Below are 11,171 nucleotides of genomic sequence, written 5' to 3' on the forward strand. Positions count from 1 at the left end.
CTGCTATAAGAGCTCTACATTTATGTTAAATAGTTAACTGTTAATTGCAGTAACATAGAAGGATAGCTCTTTAAGGCGGTATTAATGGTTTATGGTAAAAGATTATTATAAGCCGGAAGGAAGGGCCCCTTTAGAAATACAGAATCCATTTAGCCAGTGAGATTCTTTAGAAGAATATCAATCAGTTTTTAATCGACTTTATCCTCGGCATCGCTTTCGTGGTTGCTTATTTATAAGCTCCCTAATATTCAGTTCTTAAAACACTATTAGAGTTTGCTGTCAAATTTTGCGGGAAAAGTTGACCTACTATCGAACAGTCGAATAACCTCTGGCTGAGACGCGAAATCGATCGCTTTGCAAGTCGTGAGAGCATCGTTGTTTGGTCCCAGACCTCGTTTCTTACCACCCCTCTCCCCAAGGTTTTCTTTTAGCTCTCGTGTTCAAGTCTTTTTTTTAGTGCATAGATAAACAACAACACCCCAATAAGTTGTTACGTATGGTTTAAGACCACACACAGAAAAATTACTTCAGTTGTAGTAATACTATGACAACTTTATTCCATCCATTATGATTTGATATTAGCCGGCTAAGCGTAACGGGACACGTCTTCCCTCTCTAAAAAAATCGGAGGGAAGGAAACGTCTGCGAAAAGGTGGTGCGTATGGTTACAGAGAGGCTAATTGGATTTTTCACAAGCATTGCGTTCACATAAAAAAGAAAAAAGGGCTACATAGTGACTAATAGCTGTTATTACGGAGTTTTGGCCAAGTACATTGAAGTTTGAGAAACACAAATTAAAAGAAGTCAGGTGTTGGGTATGGACACTGGTGACTGAATCTACGAAGTTGAGCGATTGATTCACCGTTTGTTGATTGAAACCCAAAGCCCTTTGGTTTTGTTTGTAAGCCGCCCATTCATCTGCATAAACCAGAGAGCCTGGTTGCACGTTTCTCTGAATAATCAGCAATAGCGTAGCAGCATTTCGCCCTTTGACAAGCTGCAAATATGGTCTAACGGGTTCATACTGGGTATCGAAAAGCCCAAGAATCCATCTCTCTCCTCGAGGTCGACGTCCCCTTTGGTACTATTGAGACAGAAGTGCACACAATTTTCATTAAAAGTGTAGTCTACGTGAAACAGAGGAAAACTAAGCAAAACCGTTTACAAGCAGGTGTAGGCCATTAATAGACGGAGAATGATCTAAGATAAACTTAAGATATTGCAGTTATGTTTTGTGAAAATGTTTGATACCGAAGAATGACCTGAAAAAAATACCTAAAACAATTTAAACCAACGCATACGAGACATCGAGGCGTATCTTCTGGTGAGCATGGAAATGTGGACACAATTATTTTCGAGCGTCTTGTGGTCGGTTTTTAGTTGTTTTGTTCTCCATTATTGTACTGACCGCTTTGGACTACAAGAAGGAACCTAAACGTCGCTAGACTACGTACAGTCCCTCTTTTGCTCGAAAATCTGTGGGCGGTACACTTCTCTAATGGTCCGTCCCAAAGGTCTGCGTTCTTTCTCCATGCTTACCTTGGACTTCTGATTAAACTATGATTCGTCAATTTGCATAATAACACCTGGGCCGCCTTACTGTGGGATAGGGTTGCGCAGTAGTGCTCCCCAGGCAACCTCCCGGCATTTTCGTGCAAACTTGTTTCGAACTTTTCGTGAAGCCGTCCCTTCAATCCCCATTACTTTGAGGGAATCATTTGTGCCCATTTCCAAAGATAGCGCAGTTGTCTTCCTAAAGAAGTTCTACTTCCAGCGAAATATGGGTTTACTCTCACTGACGAGACACGTCCACAACGGAAACATTTCCGGTTGAATAGTCTAAAATAGTTATTTTTGACAGAGGACGTAAAAGGGGTTGATGCAGCCGGCATATAACTGGCCCGATTTTGCGGCAAAATAAAATTTTGTAGTAAAAAAGGAAAAATCATAAAGGATAATACAAAACTGACGGTTTGGTGCAGTAGACATTATTTTTTGCGACTGTCGTTTTGTGTGAAAAAAGGTTAAAAAGTAATGAAGTATAGCCTGTGTACATCCGCCCCATCCCCTCTATTGTTAGTATTAAATGCTTATGGCCAGCTTCTGCTACATGATATTTTTTGTTTTACTTCGAATTGCGGTATGGAAAATTTGTTTCCGAGGGGGAAAATGGGTTAAGGCAGTAATTTATTTTAAGGGGCATAATTACTCGTCTACATAATTACGAACGTGATATTGATAGCTAATGTTAAAACAGTTAAGAGCCCTTCACAGTGGTCAAACGTAGACAATTTCAACACCAGTTCCGGAAACATAGTTCTGGGAAACAAAATTACGAGCAGGTAAGCTAGGAGGATATCAATTAGTACATTCTCGAGTCATGTGTGACGTACAAAAGCTTAACTTTTCAGGGATTGTCCTAACTCTTGGCTTGACAGCGAAGAATTCCAAGTTTATAAACTACAGTTTGGTGGGAACTGCCCGCGCGCAGTGCGTTTGATTGCTGTGAACAGAAGCCTTTTTACTATCCAACCTCGTTCTCAGGGTCTCTTGGAGGCAGTGAGAGAGAGACCTTAGGAACGAGGTTGGCTAATGTCGGGCGTTTGGATCATAATAATGTGCTTCTTAGGGCGACACGATAGAAGAAAATGGCCAATAGCGCTACAGGTGTTGCACTAAAGGGTAATCTAATTAAATCGAATAAATTGGCCAGTGACGAAAGGTTTGTAAGCAGAAGGCACAATCGCACTTGAGAACAAAATCTGTCAACAAAACATCACGCCATGCTATGGGTGCATCGCGGTTTTTCGCCAGGCTGCCTTTCCCCCAGCCAAAGTATCTGGCTATTAGCACCGTATGAGTTTTAAAGTGATTATCTTGATATGTGCCGCTCTAACAAATCTCAACGACATCTTGGTTTGTAAATTTCCCGCAATTGATTAGGCAGTGAATGTTTCATAGTAACTTCCCTTCAAGGCTTCTTCATATGGAACTGCGGATCGATTGCACCTGTATATAAACAGAAACAAATTAGACGCGAGTGAAAAGAACAAAAGAAATTGCCGCATTTTAACTCAGTATGAGACTTATATGATCATGAATTTCGCGATAACGTCTTTTTTATGTATTCCGAATCTAGCTCATCATCAGATTTTAGATAATTTGTGCTGTAGGCGCTGATAGCCCATTTCCGAATTACCTTTGGCCTCTTTTTCAAAGCGAGTCCTGATGCTCATGGACGGTGAAAATTGTCATGTGTTTTGAAATGAGTAACCTCCTGCGTGAACGCTCCTTGTGCTACTTTTGTGATCTATGACCGGGAGGCTAGAAAGTGAAAAAAACACTTGACCTATAATCGGCACTGAAAGTGTGAATTCACGCTAAGTTCTCTGGCAATTATTAGTTTTCCCAATCTCAATGACGTCGCCCTCAAGGGTGGAGAGAAGAGGACATATATGTATAAGACTCTGAAAGCTACAGGTTGCTTTTAATGTTAGTGGGAGTTAGCTTTAGGTACGGAATTCGAACATGGCTAGAAGACTGAGAATTGCATGATTTGGGACGTTTGTCTGATGGGCACACCTTAAAGTGCCTATGACGCGATATTGTTTTTTTGTATTTTGTGGTAAATATTTTATTTAAAATAAGAAATAATCGACCTTAGCGTCTAGCAAGTTCTTCTTGACCGTTTTTTTGGGCATTGAAAGTACGATTTGGTGGCCAAAAAGTGTCGCGCGTTAAGCGCGCGACAAAAATAATTATGTTACATAGATATGACGTAGAAAATTTCAACTATGGTGGAGAAGGGAGAAATCTAAAAGAAAGAACGAACGTATTGCGTGGCTGGAGCGCCAAATATAGTTACCTACATGAATAATACACATAGACTGGGTATTTCTATACACTACATTGGAAAGGATGTAGCTGTATGGCCAAAATGTACGCGTTTCGATCGTCGATATCGAAGAGATTTTACTCTTTAATGTCGTCGGCCTTGTGCTTCATACCGGCTTCGAAGACGCCTGTTACGAACACATATCACTACTCAAATCAGGGACAGTTAACCAATGAATTCAGCTAAAAATAATGCTGATTAAGGCGCCTGTTCCCGCACCGTACACGATTTTTCAACATTCTTTTCGGCTGACATTTCGCAAGCGAGTGTCACAAGCTTATTGTTTTTATTTCAAGCGCTTGAGAGGTACTCGTATTCCTTGTCTTTCCACATGACTACATTTGCACTTTTTTATCGTATGAAAATCCCACCAATTGCAGTTTCCATCATATTTTAATAACAGAAATACATCATTTGTAATAAAGTCCAAGCCCTTTCCTGAGCTGATCGATATCCTGTTGCGTGAACAGTGCGAAACCTCTGGCGGATACTGGTATGAACACAAGCTCGAAGGGGCCGTGTATACGTATTCTCCTAACCTGGGTTTCCGAAAATCCATACCACGAGCCATCAATGCCCCCCGGCCTCAAAAAACTAAGAGTAGCAACAGTAGCAGTGAATCCAAGTGCTGTGTGAAAGTCTATGCGTTCGAAACATTCATTTATAATACTGATGTTAGTTATTTTCTTTGAGTGGAATGGATCATACGGCAATGCTGCCTTTAAACTAAAGAACTCTCTCTCTGTTAAAATCCCCATTTGAGATTAACTTGAATCAGATGACCATAAACTTATTCGTTTTCCGTTCGATTTGACTGGCTCGACGATCGCGACGATAGTCTCAGATCTGCCTTTCCAATCTCTGGAGAAAGAAGTAACTGGCAGTGAAACTGCCCGGTGACTTGTCCGTGAAAATCATCGTGGCTCGTGATACAGCTGATTCTTTCGTCAAAAGTTGGCTTTTGGTTTACTAAGGGAATCTCTCTACAGCAACAAAACTCTAGATCACAGGGGAACCTTCGCCGCAAATAGTGCGGAGGAATAAAATGTTATGGCAACAGAAACGAACACAGCTACTCATTCTTAACATTGATTTCACCATAGAAACCAAAACACAAACTCAGCAAACTAAACATTCAGTAATGGGAACTTTTTTGTCCTAATCTTGACCTAAACACCGCGGGCGAGAAACCTACTTTGTAAGTCTTTGTCGAAATCTTCTTTTGATGCACGAGGTTCTCCTTCGTAAGGCTGAACCGTACTCGGAACTTCCATTTCTCCTCTACTACTTGAGTGCGATGTATTACAACTCTCCATAGAGCTTGCTGAAGGTAGGTATTCATCGCTATCGGACATAATTTCAAGAGTATTTCAACGCTGACTGATACAAAGATTACAAGAGATGTGAGAGATTTGTGGGTGAACTAGTAGTTTTCACAGTTTTCTACGTCATCACCTGCCAATTCGTTACCAGTCCACGGGACACTTTTAAGACAAAATAATAGCACTTTAGGGTCCTAAAAGACCGAGTTTTAAGTATTTTGAAATTTTTCTACCATCGGAATTGGTTTGTACATATGATAAGCTAAATATTTATACCAAAAAAAATTCGTGTCACGGGTGCTGTAATAGATTGCCCATTTCGATGCAATTTTTGTGGAGAGTCGGTAAATGTCTGCAACTGTATCAACTCCAGCCTCGTTGACGTAGTTTTGGCTTTAGAGATTCCCGCCGAGAAGGAGTGCAAGGTTTCGAAACGAAAGGCGAACACTGACAGCAGGTTAGATACTGCTATTTCAGTAATATGTTGACACTCGTGATCAAGTGGTACAGGGAAGGCAAGATATCTGAGAACTTTGAACATTTCAAACGTTAGCGCTAAGATGTTATTTAGTATGACAGAATTGAGGTTTATTTACTCTTTCCACGTGAATCGTAACTAGTGTATTCACTCATATTCCTGCGAAACGTGATTAAAGCTTTTATTTATTTGCATTCCCAATTTTAAGATATTTTCACACGCAAATTGTACGCAATTTTTTACTTAAATGTTGCCCGTGAAGAAAGAGTTGAATTAGACGTGAGTCGTGAACGAGGGTTGAATAGGGGTATACAAATCCGCCGATCCCGGCTATTTTCACTGCAACGAACTGTACACGTTTATATTTTTATGCCGATCTCTCAAGAAGTTTTCTCGCATTACTTTTTTGTAAGAAGGAAATAATGCAGCACATCGCAATAAAATTGAGCAATGACTCGTGCGGTAAACTCCATGGACAGGAAAAGCATCGTGGGTAATTCTTAAGCCCGGGAATGGAGGTGTGGAATATTCCTACATAAAAGTTACGGGAGTGCGGGGGTAGTCGTCCGAAATTTTAGAAGAAAACCAGGCCCTAACAGACACTAGTAAGAGGTACCAATTTTTAGAGCTAAAGCCATAATGTTTTTTCTGTTCACATCAGTACCAGAACAATTCTAGCGGTGGTCGTTTCATCACCAAATCACCAATTATAACCCCTTAAGTACGACGATCGCCCCGTCACTTTCGGATGGACTTCCCCCTCTCCGTGTACACACATACCACACATTTCACGGAGCATACTTAGATCACGATTCACGAAAATTTTTTCAGTAAATCACGATTAGCCTTTTGGGGGCCTGGGGCGAACTACAAAGCAGCACCTGGATACGGAGCATACGCAACGGTACAAAGACGGCTGAAAAGCTAAAATTTTACTTTCGTTTCTGTTACACATATTTAAGGTCCTAGGATCATTTCAGGATGGAAAAAGGTATTATAATAATTGAAGACTAACATAGCTTACTGCTTAAATCTCGCTGCTCTTCCCGTACTACCAAGCCACATGAAAAGACACAAAGAAGTCTTGACATGAGATCTTAAGACTTTCACTTCTGTGGCTAAATCTTTTTACGGTTAACCTTTTCTACGGCTAAAGGTTAAAACTTTCCAATTTTTTCTGCTAGCGGCGAAAGTTTTTGCCAGTTTTACAGCTAACGGTTAACCCCATTGAGACCCTCCTGAAGGTTACAAACCAGAAGACTGCTGACACTTCAGACCATAGTTAATAGAGGGGAATGGTTATGAAACCCGACAAAGCTCTTTGCTGTATTTTTTGTTCGGTTTTTCGGTCTTGACCGTGCACAATACATAATTTTTATAATATGTATTACATAAATTTTTATAATATGTATATAATATGTATATACATATATATATTGTGGGAGGAAAAAGACAAACTACAAGTTCATCCCTACAGACCTGTTTTGCGGTTGCCCACTCATCAGGGGATTTGTGGGCAACCACGAAAACAGGTCTGTAGGGATGAACTTGTAGTTTATTTGTCTTTTTTCTCCCACAATATATACATCGCTCTACTCCTATGTATTGAGCGCTGTTTTACAAAAACTGCAAGCTTCAGGTTGCGTTTAATGTTGGTGGGAGTTAGTCTTTGGTACGGAACATGGCAGGAAGAGTGAAGAAGTGTATGATTTGCGGGTTGCCCGATGGGCACACCTCAATAGATTGCCCATTTCGATGCAATTTGAGACGAGAGTCGGTTAATGTTTGCAACTATATCAACTCCAGCCTCGTTGACAGAGTTTCGGTTTCTGAGACTTTCGAAAAGGAGTGTAAGGTTTCGAAACGAAAGGCGAACACTGATAACAGGTTAGTTACAGCTCTTTCGGTAATATTTTGACAGTCGTGATCAAGTGATACAGGGAAAGCGAAATATCTGAGAACCTTGAACAATTCAAACGTTAGCGCTGAGATGTTATTTAGTGTGACAGAACTGAGGTTCATTTACCCTTTCTACGTGAATCGTAATTGGTGTAATTGAGGCTAATTATATTCCTGCGAAACGTGACTAAAGCTTTTATTTTTTCAACACACAATTTTTGACTTAAACGTTGTCCGTGAATAAAGAGTTGAATTAGATGTGAGTCGTGAACGAGGGTAGAATAGGGGTCTACAAATCCGCCGATCTCTCAAGAAGTTTTCCAACATTACCTTTTTATAAGAAGGAAATAGTGCAGCACCTCGCAAAAAATTGAGCAATAACTCGTGCGGTAAACTTCATGGACAGACGAAGCATCGTGGGTACTTCTTACGCCCGGGGATGGAGGTGTGGGATATTCCCACATAAAAGTTACGGGAGTGCGGGGGTGGTCGCCCGAAATTTTAGAAGAAAACCAGGCCCTAACAGACACCAGTAAGAGGTACCAATTTTTAGAGCTAAAGCTGCAATATTTTTTCTGTTCACATCAGTCCCAGGAAAATTCTACCGGTGGTCGTTTCATCACCAAATCATCAATTATAACCCCTTAAGTACGACGATCGCCCCTTCACTTTCAGATGGACTTCCCCCACCCCGTGTACACACATACCACATATTTCACGGAGCATACTTTGATCACGATCCACGAAACTTTTTTCAGTAAATCACGATTAACCTTTTGGGGGCCTAGGGCGAACTACAAAGAAGCACCTGGATACGGAGCATTCGCAACGGCACAAAGACGCTCGAAAGTTAAAATTTTCCTTTCGTTTCTGTTACACATATTTAAGGTCTTAGGACCATTTCAGAGTGGAAAAAGGTATTGGAACAATTGAAGACTAACATAGCTTACTGCTTAAATCTCCCGGCTCTTCCCATACTACCAAGCCACAAGACAAGACACAAAAAAGTCTTGACAAGAGATCTTAAGACTTTCACTTTTGTGGCTAAATCTTTTTACGGTAAACATTTTTTACGGTTAACGGTTGAAATTTTCCAATTTTTGCTGCTAGCGGCTAAATTTTTGGCCAGTTTTACAGCTAACGGTTAACTCCATTGAGACCCTCCTGAAGGTTACACACCAGAAGACCGCTGACACTTCAGACCATAGTTAATAGAGGGGAATGGTTATGAAACCCGAGAAAGTTCTTTTCTGTATTTTTTTGTTCCGTTTTTCGGTCTTGACCGTGCACAATACATAATTGTTGTTTACTACTGACTGAGGAACTAACCAATAGAAACGTTTTGGTTACGTAATTCATGCATAGTGTATGAGCGAAAAACAAAAGATTGTGCACGGTCATGGACCTGTCTGCATAAATCTTGAAATCTTTGTTTGCTCCTCTGATGTTTGCCTTTGTAACCAATCTCCTCAGTTCACTATGTTCAGACTAACTGAAAATTTGAACTTAAGCCAAGTATATCAAAGCTGCGGTAGGTAACACTCTCCTATCACCTCATAGTTAATTATGAAGGTTATTTACTGAACACTTTTCTTTGATATTCAGCTAAATGAAACAATCAGGTTTTAAAGGTTGTACTAGGTTTCAATGTTAGCGCGCAAAATTACAAAACGATTATGTCCTTTTTTGCAACAGGTCCGATTGGCAGCATTTCGTCAGGGTATCTGGGCACATCCCGACTTGCTTCCCACCCCTTAAGCGCAAGTCAACACCACGAACATGGCCAATCATGAAGTGACGAAACTACCCTCTCCCCCCCCACACACACACCACACACACCATGATCAATTTGACATTATCTATTGCCTTCCCATTTTGATCAATTAAAGTGGCCGTGGGGACTTGAAGGGACTGTATCATCTATTTTAGCAACAATTTTCAAAATGAGTGGAAACTTTTTGTTTATTGCAGCAGTGAAACGAAGGACGGGATAATGCTCACGACACCGTCTACGCATTTACGTTATTAGTATTTCAAAGATTCAACTTCTTTTTTACTGATTAAAGAAAATCATCATCACACCTATTGATTTCGTGGTTGTAAGATGATAGACCTGACAAAATAATTGCGCTTTTTTAAAATGACAAATATCTGTTTATACTGATATTGAATTTCTGTCGTTCTATTTCAGTATTAATTGCGGGATCCAATTTGCAAGGGATCCATCAGAGATATCAGGCAGTACTGAAAATTATGGTCAGGAAACACAAGCCATGGTGCGATTTGGCATCCCTCGCAACACTTTAAGGGATTATATTGGCATTTGCGAATTACGCATAACAGATAGCAAGAGGTACAAAAGAGTGGTCGAGGCAGAACGGCAAAGACTGGGAAAGGTCTCCGTTAAATCTACTGAGTTGCGCCGTAGGGCGGTTCTAAACGAATACAGAGTTCAGTCAAATAGATTAAAAGAAGAAAAGAAGCTCCTTCCTTTTTATCCGAAGGAAGGCTTTTACAACCAAAGTAAGTTCGAGTAGAAATTTATATGTATTGGGTGTAAGATTCGCGAGGTTATTTACTGAAGGCGCTCTTTTGATTGACTCTAATTCATAGGGGGACCAACGCGCCGAGATTAAAATTAACGAAGAAATGACGCCGGATTCTTTTACCCTAATATCACGTGTTCTGTAGTTAGCAATTCAATTTTCATCCGAGGGAAAATGTGGTAAGGCGCCAGCTTTGTGTGTTCCGGGCGTTTCTGTAGTTTCTTGTTTTAGCTCACATTCTTTAATCGCGAATGTTATCAGTTGGGTTTAGACGTCACCTATGATTGCCAAACTAACAGAGTGACATGAGGTAACACTTGCACAGTCTTTGATAATAGATATATATCGGATGACTAGGGGTGGACCACATGAATAAAGGGAGGGGAGGGGTAAACGATTTAAACAATTTTAGTACACTAAAAAGTTCTCTCGAATGTTGTTAAGTATTTAGGCATTACAGTTTACTCTTTGAATGGTTAAAGATACTCAAGTATATCCCAGCTATGTTCCAGTCTGCTCTTAGGATTATTTTTTCGGATAGCTTAGCCTTGGGCTGATATGTTTTCTGCCTTTATTTGTAATGTTCCACTCCGTCCTGAATACACCAAATATCTACACAATTTTTTTCAAGCTGAAAAACGGCTTGCTAGTGTTTCTTGTAGTGCCACCATAATGGGTAACCAGTTCAAAGACGTTAAAAGTTAATACGAACTTAGCAATTGGTTAGTATACTTTACTTACATGGTGACTTATACAATACTATGCCTCGCTTCGCTTTAAACCGTTTTAGACTGTTCTGAAAATATACTGTATTCTCAACAAATAATATGCGATATTAATTTCAATTTCAAACAATCATATCATAAACATTTTTTATCAACTGCTATGGAGGGTAATTAGGTTAATTGAGGGCCTGTGTATATAATACAGGAAGAAGGATCACCCTTGCCGTCTCTGCTTGAGTTTGAAATATATATAGAAACGCTTAGAATCTAGAGTGAAAACTCAGAGGAGAATTTCCCTCTTCATCC

At 40.2% G+C, this 11,171-nt stretch overlaps 1 pseudogene; it reads right to left on the minus strand.

The window, feature by feature from the left end:
* Nucleotides 1-676: 676 nt before the first annotated feature.
* On the minus strand, nt 677-1,892 carry LOC149043697 (uncharacterized; annotated as a pseudogene).
* Nucleotides 1,893-11,171: the final 9,279 nt, after the last annotated feature.

This window comes from Pocillopora damicornis, chromosome 6 (genome assembly GCF_964200805.1).
Source record: "Pocillopora damicornis chromosome 6, jaPocDami1.2, whole genome shotgun sequence".
In the NCBI taxonomy this organism is placed as follows: domain Eukaryota; kingdom Metazoa; phylum Cnidaria; class Anthozoa; order Scleractinia; family Pocilloporidae; genus Pocillopora; species Pocillopora damicornis.